The sequence below is a fragment of the Eptatretus burgeri genome, chromosome 4 (genome assembly GCF_056783735.1).
Source record: "Eptatretus burgeri isolate ZD-2024b chromosome 4, Ebu_testis_v1, whole genome shotgun sequence".
Classification (NCBI taxonomy): domain Eukaryota; kingdom Metazoa; phylum Chordata; class Myxini; order Myxiniformes; family Myxinidae; genus Eptatretus; species Eptatretus burgeri.
This window is the reverse complement of record NC_140964.1, coordinates 44,723,923-44,736,650: the sequence shown is the minus strand read 5'-3', so window position 1 is coordinate 44,736,650 and position 12,728 is coordinate 44,723,923. Positions and strand designations below refer to the sequence as shown.

Here is a 12,728-nt window from a genome sequence, read left to right as displayed (position 1 = left end):
ATAAGGTGGGCGAGTTGAATAGGTGACAAGAACACACGGATTGGATTTTGGTTCGGATCCAGCCAATCAGTGGGATACAAAACGTAAACTGTTCCACCTGGCAGAGGTGTACACTCTACCAAGTGCCATCCTACTTTGTGCTATTTTGCCATGTTGTCACTCTCTGAGTGATTTTTCATTTATTTGTTTGTTATCTTGCCAAAACGAAGTTTTTGCAAGATATGTTAGTCAGCTTGTATGTTTTTTTGTTTTTTTTTTGTCTGTAATCACGTATAAAAAATACTGCAGAGCACAGTTATCATTGGAAATTTTTGTAACTTCGCATATCAGAGGCCTATACAGGTCCCTTTCAGCGCATAAAATTTTGAAAGTCAAGGTCAAAGGTCAAGGTCACTTTGTCGCAAATCATGGGAGTTGATGAAACCCTTATTTTTTGAGTAATTTTAATCGAATCGTCTCCAAACTTCATGGGAATATAGTTCATGGTCTGGTGCTCAGCTGATTCGTTTTTGGTGGTGATTGGCCTTGACCTTCATGATTAGCACCTGATGTCAAACATATTTGACCCCAAGGTCAAATTTTCAAGTTTTAGGAACAATACCGTGTAGTAACTCAAATTGAACAGCTCAATGAGTGCTTTCTAGATATGTCAAGCTTGAGACATTCTGACGTCATTTGGTGACGTTATGAGGCAAACATATTTTTCATGGTTACTCTGTAGAACGATTCTCATCGGAATCTCTCGTAGGCAGATATTCCTCAAGGAGTCGCTCCTGGTGGATAGCAGCTCTGTTCACCTCAGTGTGACCTTAAAGAAGTCACACTTGGTCACCTTTTGGCAAGATGCGGGTCACCCTGCGGGTGACATTGGTATTATTTGTCTGTCTGTCTGTCCGCAAAGAACGTTTGTGTTTTTCTCTGCAATTGTTTGGCGGATTGAGACAATTTTCACCATTGGTGCGTCTACTCATGTAGAATGTTTTAATGATAATCTTGACATCATAGGTCACGCGGTGTGGCAGCAATATAGGAAAAACTGAAAAAAATTGGACCTCTGTATCTCTGAAACCGCACCAAGGAAAAAATTGAAACTTGGCACGTAGCAACAACTCCTCTTGAGGAATGAGTGTGATTTTTCTTATGATGTCATAGGTACCTTCATTATTACATCATAATTGCAAATATGGAATGCAACATCTGATCAGTATGAAAATTTTTGAGTATCATCGAGGAATAAAATGGTCCACAAAATTATTTTGATGACATCATCAGTCACCTGATTTGGCAGATATATATATATATATATATATATATATATATATATATATATATATATATATATATATATATATATATATATATTTTTTTTTGAAACCTTCAAAATTCTTCTTCTCCAAAATGGCTGCACAGATCGAGGCGAAACTTCACACATATGACTGACTATCCGTGAGGAACAAAATGTTCACACATGTGATGTCATCGGTCACATGGTTTGGAAGTCATATTGGATTTACTAAAACATGTAAAAAATCTTCTTCTCCAGAACAGTTGGGCAGATCGAGGGGAAATTTCACATAAATGTTCCCGAAGGCATGGGGTACAATTTTGTTAAGGACACATTAATAAGTCACATGGTTTGGTAGCCATATTGAATTTAATAAAAATATTAAATAATATTTTCTCTGGAACCGCTTCAATAAATCGATATGAAACTTTAAAATTGTGATCTCGTAGTGATGGGGAATGCATGTGTGAAATTTCAACTTGATCGGACACATGGTCTGGCAGCCAGAATTATTTTTTTAAATGTTTTAAAATAAAAGAATTATTAAAAAAAAAAAAAAAAAATTTTTAAATGTTATTTTTTATAAGGCTCACTTGGCTGTGCCTGGATGGGTTTAAGGGTAAAGGAGTAGCAGCTTAAATGTGAATCCTATCCAGGTTCCTCCTGATGACTTCATCTTTTCTTTTTGTTTGTTTGGGTTCCTTCTGATTACTCCAATGTAGGACTGGACCTATTTGGTATCCATTTGATTTAAATTGAATTTATTTTCATCCCATTTTGAATTCAATTGAATAATAATAATAAACGACGTGGGCCAGGGTCAGGTGTCCGATTAAAGCGGAGTTGCATCAAAGCGGGACATCTTGGAACCCGGTCATCACTTCCAGCAGTTATAAAGTGGCAGTTCTCGTTATGTCTATTATATTAATTACGTAACACACCAGTGCACAAACACCACCCAAAACGACACAAACACCACACCACACACCACACACCACACAAAACAAGTCATGGGGAGGGTCTGCAATCTCTGATTGCTCTTTTTCTTGTTGCATTTTGTATAACCTGAAAATGTTGCTACACGTGCCATTTGAGAGCCCATTCCCAATATATAAGTCGCAAGCTTAATACCACATTACCTCATTGCTGCGGTCTGGTTATCAGGATCAACTGATGTAGAATTGTCCTTTTCAGGATAATAAAGCTTTTCAGATACTGTTCATCAAGAGACAAGACTGAGCACACCTGCAACTGCTATGACTTTGCTTGCAGAGTCTGTGTGCTTATCTCTTCCTTTTTATGGATATAGATGGTTTGGAGTACATCATCGGTTCATGAGAGAGCAGCTACTTTTCCATTAATTTAATGTGATTTTGGCCAGCACTGCCTTTTCAATAGTCAAAATTTCGTACTGATGTGTGGCGGCCGGGCTGATAAGGCGTATTTCTATTCTCTGTGTATTTGACCTTTGACATTTTAACGCAATTATTATCCCCCATTGGACTTTGTCCGAAATGGTGACTTATGGATTGGGTCTCGTCCAGCTGTGCGTGCCTCTGTCTGTGCGTCCGTCCGCAGCCATATCTCGGACATGTATGGACCAATTTTGTTCAAACTTAGCACAAGGATAATGCATAATGGTACACACAAGCACATCGTTTTGATTCGTGATTTGATCAAGATGGTCGACTGGCAGACATTTTAGTTGTAAAAAACACGATGTTGAACACACCCTCCCTCAACCATTCCTCAGACATGCATTTATCGATCTTGTTCAAATTTGGCAAACAGATTATGAATGATGGCTTACATATGCACGTCATTTTTTTTTTTTGAGATCAGATCCAAAATGGCCGACTGGTGGCCATTTTGTTACACAATCTTGCCCAAATGTATGCAATCTTCAATGTCACATGCCCACTCAAGTCAGTTGCACATTAACACAAATCTTGTAAATATGGGCAAGCCCTTCAACTCCGTGTAACAAAATTACTGAAACCACAGGGGCTATGTTTTTAGATCTTCGTGGAGGATCTCTAAGTCTGACTTTCGTTGTTGTTCTTGTGGACTTTTTTGTTTCACAGCCAACAGTTTTCATCGAAACTTCCTGAAACTTGACATATACTATGTAAAAATTCCCTGCGCAGACAGTAACAATCTCCGATTTTGAAAATTCCTCCAAGAAAAAAAGTTATGATGTCAAAATATCTCCGCTAATGGAAATCGCCCAAAAAATTATCTCCAAAACTAGGCAGGCTTTTTGATTTCTGTTTGCGGGAATCGAACAGGGCATTAGCAGAGATGAATTACCGCACATATGATACATCACTATGACGTCATATCAATTTTTATGACGTCATTCCTATTTTTTGTTTGTTTGTTTCACAGCCTACAGTTTTCATCGAAACTTCCTGAAACTTGGCATATATATGTAAAAATACCCTGCGCAGACAGTAACCATCTCCGATTTTGAAAATTCCTCCGAGAAAAAAAGTTATGACGTAAAAATATCTCCGCCAATGGAAACCGCCTAAAAAATTATCTCCAAAACTAGGCAAGCTTTTTGAATTCTGTTTGCGGGAATCGAACAGGGCATCGGCAGAGATGAATTACCACACATATGATACATCACTATGACGTCATATCAATTTTATGACGTCATTCCTATTTTTTGACATTTCTTGTTTCACAACCCAGAGTTTTCATCGGATGTTCGTGAAACCTGCCATGCATATGCAGAAAGCCCACACACAGTCAGTAACCATCTCTGATTTTGAAAATTCTTCCGAGAAAAAAAGTTGACATCACAATATCGCCGCTAATGGAAATCGCCTACACCATTATCTCCGAAACTAGGCAAGCTGTTTGAATTTTGTTTGCGGGAATCAAGCCGAGCATTTGCACAGATAATTTACCGCTAACCTGATACATCACAATGATGTCATATTCGTGTTTATGACATCATCATTAAGAGGACGAGGATCTTAGCTCATTCGAGCTTGTTTTTTCTCCTTGTTAATTCGTGTTCTCCATATTCTCACGGTAAAGGTTTGTTGAACATTTGATGACAAAAGCTCAAATAGTTAAAAAAAAAAATTATGCAGTGGACAGACAGACAGACAAACACAAGCGATTGCCAAACACCGTCTCCCACTGAGTGAGGGACGGGCAAATAATAATTTGTAACAACAATATTAACTGCATGAATAGTCCCATAAAATAATTACGTAAGAAATACTGTACAAAAAGAAACCAAACTAAATAAACATTAAATAAGCTAAAAATTAAACAGTTTTAAATGAAATTTGGGATTGATTGATTGACAGACATCAGATGACAAATTAACAGACATCTTCTTTCCTTGCCCATATTCAGGCTGATATTTGTCTGATGTATCTGTAGCCTCTTCGCAGTCTCCACTTTTCCAACTGAAGGGCCAACATTTTTTAGGAATCGAACCACTGAGTGCACATGGAAACCTCAACATTTTACTTCCACTGCACAATGCTTTGCAGACTCCCCAATTAATCCCACCTCCTTGTGGGGTCAGCCAGAAAGCATTTTTTGCTGAAGTCTTTCAGGAACTGGATGGCCAGGCCTAACATTTGACCAAAAGTGCAAGAAATAATTTTGTTGAGGGTGTCGATGATAACTCACATACTCTTAGCGAAAGACACCGTAGGATCTATGTAACGTCTACCAATAACCAGTGCTGACAAATGGATCCATGGCTTAAGGTTGCTTTGATGGATGGCACATGCATCGATGCCTCATCCTGGATGCAAAACACCACGGTAGCAGTCTATAGCTCGGTCCAGATTCGAACCCAGGCCAGACCGCTCAAACGTTAGTGTATATACTTGCAAGTTGACCGGATATATATATATATATATATATATATATATATATATATATATATATATATATATATATATATATATATATATATATATATATATAGGTATATATATATATTGGTAATCCTGGAGTTTCGTTATCTTAATCCGCTCTCTTCATGCAAGCATTAGCTACAACTTTTTAACCACACCTGCCTTCAAAAGCTTATTTTGTCACACTGACTATGCACAGATATTTATGGCTTTCATGTCCTTCAGCAGATATTCATGGCTTGTAAGTGCACAACAGGTGTCCCCGCATCACCCCCGCAGGAAACCCACGCCACAGAAAAACACGTATCAGAAGTTTCTGTTCACAACACCTCAACACACAAGTGTGCACCCATGGAAACCACTGTATGCAGCATTTCAACCGGCTTCCCAGGAGGAAAAGTTGCACGATTGTGAACCTTGGCAATCAAAATTAATCTTTACAAATGAAGGACTCAAAATTATATGCTCTGTCACAACTTTACGCTTTTTTTTTTAACCCTTTGAACCCTGAGCTCCTTGGACTTTCGGCTTCCCCCACCCTGGACTCTTGGAGAAAAATCTGACTGCAAGGATGTATGGAGGTTTGAATAGCAGCCGGTAAAACGGCCGCTTGGGTTCAAAGGGTCAAATTCATTAATCATTCTCCATTCCCATTATATACAACACAATCATGCTGATGTTAAATTAATATGGAGTAAGGTGTGGCACAATTCTCCCAAATTATACAAAACACACACACACACACACACACACACACACACACACACACACACACACACACACACACACACACACACACAGTTCTTTTGTTCATTATAGCAAATATTTTTCTTTTGAAATTGCTTGCTATACCATCCAGCAAGAAAACCCTCCAGTGCAGACATTCAGGATACTGAACAAATAACGAAGGCTGTCGAGGTAAAATTGAAGGGAGGGGGCATCTTACCTCCATTTTACCCTCCTCATAATTGTTGGTACGGTTTGCATAAACGTCAACTTCAATTTCAATGTTCCAGGCAATCGAATAGCACAATGGGCTTTCACTCCAACCTGTCAAATCCTTTTCTCAGTTCTGATATCACCAGCGCACAGCTTGCACGTCAGTGAAATATGGATGGGCAGGCTTCACCCACTATCAATAAGGACTCCTATCCAAGAAGGTTCACCAAATGATACACCTCGAATTGCACAATCATTCACAGCACAACAATGGCCACCTGTAGAGCGAATTCAACACGAGACATTTGGTTCACATCTCACGATATGAGCTCCTTAAATTGCACATGGGAAGAGTTCAAAAGGTTTTTGCTGTTCCTCACAATGTTATTTGTTTCCATGGCTGGGACTGACCTGCTTGGATTTCACATTTGTGGTTCACAAAGGGGTTGTGAGAAGGAATCATTTATTTTTGGATAAATCATCTTTAATTGGAATAACCGGAGAGAAATCTCACTTTGTTGGATATCTCAGTATATTCAACTTTACACTGAGTTATCAAATGTGCAGGCAGTTCAAGGTCTAGTATCCCCCATAAAGTTCTGGAGGCCTTTTGTAGACAGAGATGCGTTTGTTATTCATGATATATTTTGCGTGTTCTTTTCTTCCAGTAAGACACAACTGCACATATATTTACATCTTCGCAGTGACTATCTTGTCTCCAATGTCTGATAATTTCGACGATGCAAATTTTCTCTCGACAAAGATAGACAAACATGTGGCTCTTCACAACTGGACCATACGACACCGGAGGTCATGAAATCAAGGAGGAATTGCATTCTTAAAACTAGAACAGCACTTAGTGGAGCACACACCTCTGCCCGGTTGAACAGTTTATATTTTTATCCCACTGATCGGCTCGATCTGCATCTGGACCTCAAGCAAAATCTAATCGGCTTCTTGTTGTCATGTACCCAACTCATACACCAAGGTTTGTGATAGTCCATCCACAACTTTTTGAGATTTCGTGCTGCAGTATATATCATTTTTGGCCCCATCTCTCAATGGTGAAGAATCACTTTTAAATTCCTAGTCACTGGATCCGGATGCGGATCTTCACCAAAATCTAATAATTTCATCCCAGTCAAACACCCAACCCGTCCACAGAGTTTCGTCCGAATCCGTACATAATGCTTTGAGATATTCTGCTCACAGAAAGACACGGGTGAAAACATCATCTCCGTCCACCTCCGTTGGCAGACTTAATTGGGATTTTTGTTCAAACAGATGTTGAGGTTCGTGCAAAGAGTGGAAACCTCACTGGAGTGACAAAATTATTTTAGCAATACGTGTGAGAAAGGACCAGTATAAATAAGTTTAATCCACACTTAAGACTGCAGAGCAATTGATTAGTTAACCTTTTGTTCCTTGGTAGTGATCCAACATACATTGATTAACTGGAATTAACCTGCTTGCTCTCGAGACAAAATCATCACTTCCTCAACCTATCGTATTATCTGAAGGGTTGCAGGAGATCTCCTTTCCCAATGAACTCGCCATTGAGCTGTCAAGTCTGGTTTTTGACCTCAAACTGGGTTGATGCATGGCCCAAGTGGGTGATGCATCTCAGGGCTTAGAATGTTGACAATGCAATGGCATCATTGAGAATGAGGAGGTCATTGTACGATGGTACCTTGGACAAATTCCTTCCCTGCAGTGACATGGACAAGTAGCAGTGTTTGCAGTGGATGGGACTGCTCTGATGTGGATATTGCATTCGCGTGATAGGTCAAACAGTCTTCTCTTGTGCCTAAGTGTCTTTGTATTTTCTTGTGCTGGTGACTATGGTTAACCAGGACACACTAATGACTTTCATTAGCATAACCCGATGATGATCTTCTACAATTCTGGTAAAGACAGTTAAACTCTTAAGGTGGTGTTAACACGTGAAAGACTCTCGGCTGAATTATGTGGGCGTGTTTGAAATTCATTGCTTCAGTCTGTCCTTGATTACTCGCATTATTGAAATGCATAGCGTCAGCAGCAAGAAGAAATGATTCCAGTTAATCTCTCTGTCTGCTTGATGGAAAATTAAAACCTTGCCCTCCATGAATTGAATGTTTTACTGATGAAGCCATTGTCCTGGCTTTAAACAAGGAAATGAAGCAAAATATATTTCAAATATGTCTGATTAAGGAGGATGAAAATGAATATTATAATAACTCTGATGTCATAGGTCACGTGGTTGAAATCTGTCTGCACACTGTCAACCATATTGGATCTGTCTGTCTGCACACTGTCTATCTGTCTGAACACTGTCAGCCATATTGGATTTAAATAACAAAAATGACATCGTCTTTTCCAAAACCACTCACCAAAAAAAATGGACACTTGGCTTTTGTCATCAACTCTCTGTGGGACATATCGGGTGATAATGATGATGTCATCAATGAAGTGGTATTCCAGCGCCTGACAATGGTCCATTTCAGGTCTCGCCAAGCTGTGAATACGCAATGTCATCTCGATATATATATATATATACATATATATATATATATATATACATATATATATATATATATATATATATATATGTATATATATATACATATATATATACATATATATATACATATATATATACATATATATATATACATATATATATATATATACATATATATACATATATATATATATATATACATATATATACATATATATATATATATATATATATATATATATATATACATATATATATATATATATATACATATATATATATACATATATATATATATACATATATATATACATACATATATATATACATATATATATATATACATATATATATATATATATATATATATATATATATATATATATATATATATAGATATTGGTTGTTTGATGTTTACAGCTTCAGCTTGCTATCTGGTGTTGTAATGGTATTACATTAATTTGCTATTTTTACTTTGTGTTCATTGGATCGGAAGCACCGGCATGTGGTTTGTTAAGAGAGGAAGATTGCCAGGGTATGGTGTATTATGAGGCTTCATTTTGCTTTGTGTGCGATGATTCTGGGACTACAATAAGGCCGATCATTGTCTCTGAACATTGCCTCTCTTTCATTAACATCATGCTATGCCAGCACAAACCACATCCAAGCTCAAGAGACCCATTGCAGTAATCAGGGGAACACCAATTGTAAGCAGTACGACAAATCAACACAAATTAGTTCGCGTGGGGCCTGGAACATTCAGCTGTTGTTTGAAAAGATACATAGAACAAAAACACATGGATGAATTATCTTAGTAAAACAAATGGCAAAAAAAGTTGTTCATTCATTTGTCTTGGAGACATCACAACTCATGAACACGTGGGTGAAACTGTTCTCATCAGCACAACTAAACGCCCCTGCCTTGTATGTCCAGACAGTGTCCCGCTGTTCATTTTGGGACAGGTCTCAAATCCATTCAATAACCAGTATCCAGTAGGACAGTCAATAACAATCACTAATCGCTAATAGTAACCAGTGAAAATTCAGCAACAGCCAGTAAGAAAGATAGCAATAGCTATCAATGAAATTAGGACTACAGCATGGCCAGCACAAAATCAGTAATGACTGGTAGGCAAAGTTGGTAATGGTCAGTAATAATTAATGTCAGTAACAACCAGTAAAATGTCAATAACAACCGACGCATGAGTTAGTACTAGACAGTGACACACTCAATAGGAATGTTCATAATAACTCAAAATAACCAGAGTGAACATGATTTTTGAGTAATAACATGACATCAAATTCTAATCATTGTAGAAATCAAAGGGTACACCAGCCCTCCGGGCGGGAGTACCTTTCTCGGCTCACACTCGATGGGAAATGTGCTGCGGCACAGTCTTGGAAATGTACTTTAGAATTTTGGAAAGAAATTTTATTGATCATAAAATATCATACTCCATATCAGATGATTAAGGAAAGTGATAGGTAATACGGGCTATCACCGCAGGTAGCGCTATTTCCACCACATGTCAATTTTCGAGTTTCGGTGACATCTGCGTTTGCTCAATGAGAGTGAAATTCCATTGACAGGAAAAGTGCAATTTGAAGTCAGAGCTAAACACTGATATAAACGAACAAGACATCTGTTTTAGAAACCATTTTAAAAAGATCTTTCTGCTGTATAATCGGTGGAAGTCGTTTCTACTTGAACTCTCCCAACTATTGATGACTGCCCTCAATATCAGTTATGAGATCAGGGCCATCCCTCTGGATATATCTCGAGTTTTCGATACAGTCTGGCATCCTGCCTTGCTCTCCAAAATGTCTGCCTCTGGAATCCAAGGCCAAGTCGACTCTTGGACTATTAATCGACTTCCTCCATTCTCATAGCCAACGTGTGGCTCTCAACGGAACCATTTCTTCTCCTCTCCCTTTCAAGGCTGAAGTACCCCCAAGACAGTGTTATAGGACCTATCCTATTCCTAATATTCATCGATGTTCTCACTGATTCTCTGGAAAATTCTCTTTTTCTCTTTGTTGATGACTCCACTCTCTGCCGTGACATCCCTCATCCTTCTGACAGACAGGCAGCATCCCTCCAGCATCCCTCCCTGACATCCCTCCAGCAAAAAAAAACCTCTAACCTCTCAGATCTTGACAAAATCACAAACTGGTCAAACACTTTGCAACATGTCCTCTAATCCTGAGAAATCCCAAAATCCTTCTGTCTCTGTCTCTCTGAAAGGACTGTTCCACAAATCCTTCCGTCGACTCTACCGGTCAAAAGTTTCAGAACACCCCCATTTTTCCAGTTTTTACTGAAATTTAAGCAGTTTAATGTTTCAATGTACACTGAAATTAAGGCATAGAACAAATAAACAATTGCAGATAAAAAAGAAATCATGGAATCGTTTTGTTGAACAAAATGTAATCTAAATTTTTGACACATCAAAGTCGCCACCTTTTGCAGATATAACAGCCGAACATACTCGTGGCATTCTTTCCACAATGGAAATCAAATATTGTTTGGAAAGTTCTTCCCAACACTGTTGCAGAAGTTCCCACAAATGTGTTGCACTTGTAGGTTGCTTTGCTTTCACCTTTCTGTCCAGTTCATCCCAAACCAAGTCTGGAGACTGTGCTGGCCATTCATTGATTTGAAGCCTACAGTCTTGTTCTTTTCTTCTAAGGTAGTTATGACAGAGCCTGGATGTATGTTTTGGGTCGTCATCTTTCTGCAGGTTGAACCCCTGACCAACTAGGCGTAGACCAGAGGGTATTGCATGGCACTGCAAAATGCTGTGGTAGCCCTTTTGGTTCAGGGTGCCAGTCACCGATTCTGGATCCAGCAAAAGAGCCCCAGATCATCACGCTTCCTCCTCCATATTTGATAATTGGTGTCATACACTGAGGAACCATCCTTTCTCCTACTTGACGGCGTACAAAAAACCTGCACGATGAAATGAAGATTTCAAATTTTGATTCATCGGTCCATAAGACCTTCTTCCAGTTTTCAGTAGTCCACTGGCGGGGCTTCATGGCCCAGGCAAGCCTCTTTTTTTATTTTGCCATCTTAGCGATGGCTTTCTTACTGCCACTCGACCTGTAAAACCTGCAGCTCGAAGTCTTCTCTTCACAGTTGAAAGTGAGACTTCCTTACTTAAACCAGTGTTCAGCTGTGTTTGAAGCTGCTGTCCTGTGAGCCGCCTATCACGCAAGCTGTTGACTCTAAGAAACTTGTCTTCTGATTGTGTTGTGGCTTTGGGTCTGCCAGACCTCTATCTGTCAGAGTTTCCTCCAGTTTCCAAGTGCCTTTTGATGGTGTAGGAAACTTTACTCACTGACATCTTGGCTTCTTTGCAATTTTTTGAAAGGAAAGACCAACACTTTTAAGGGTTATAATGTTCTGTCTGTCTTCCTTTGTTAATTGTCTTTTTCTCACCATTATGACAGCAATATACTACTTTCTGCAGTGCAATATTGTCCAAATAATGCTTCAGAGGGTGTAGCAACACAGTCTGTTCCAACACTGCTTTTATACAGACAGAGGGTTTGTAACAAATCAACAAAAGTTGGGACACCTGTAGGAATTGTTTGCATCAACTTTCAACGCTTCATTTACTTCCATTGCTGCAGAACAGCTGCAGTTGCTAACCCATTACTTGTTCCCTAAAAAGGGCCTTTTTTAACAACTCTGAAATTTACATTATTTTTCAGTTTTTGGGAACCTAAACTTTTTCTTTTTAACCTCTGGCAGTTTACTGCTTAGCTTTGTAGCATTTCAGGTTATTCATTGGACTTAAACTGCTTAAATTTCAGTAAAAACTAAAAAATGGGGGTGTTCTAAAACATTTAACCGGTGGAGTACTTTCTCAAAAATCGTCTCAAAAAGATTGTCACTCAAACTCTTGGGTCCCACTCTCAGCCATGATCTTTCTTGAGCAAACCACATTTCAAAGTTGGCCTCCAAAGCCAAAGCCAGATGCCGAATGGGTATCGTCCGTCATGCAAAGCCCTTCCTTGGCACACCTGAACTCCCATCCATTGACAAGGCCTTCATCCACAGCTTGATGGACAACTTCCCTCCATGCTGGGCTGCTTCCCCTGCCTC

The 12,728-nt window shown here is 38.8% G+C and overlaps 1 protein-coding gene across 6 annotated transcripts in view; it reads right to left on the bottom strand.

Annotated features, from left to right (window-relative positions):
• The window catches only part of LOC147027941 (voltage-gated delayed rectifier potassium channel KCNH8-like), a 603,764-nt gene that overhangs the window by 467,172 nt on the left and 123,864 nt on the right, over window positions 1-12,728 (bottom strand). The gene's annotated exons all lie outside the window — the stretch shown is intronic.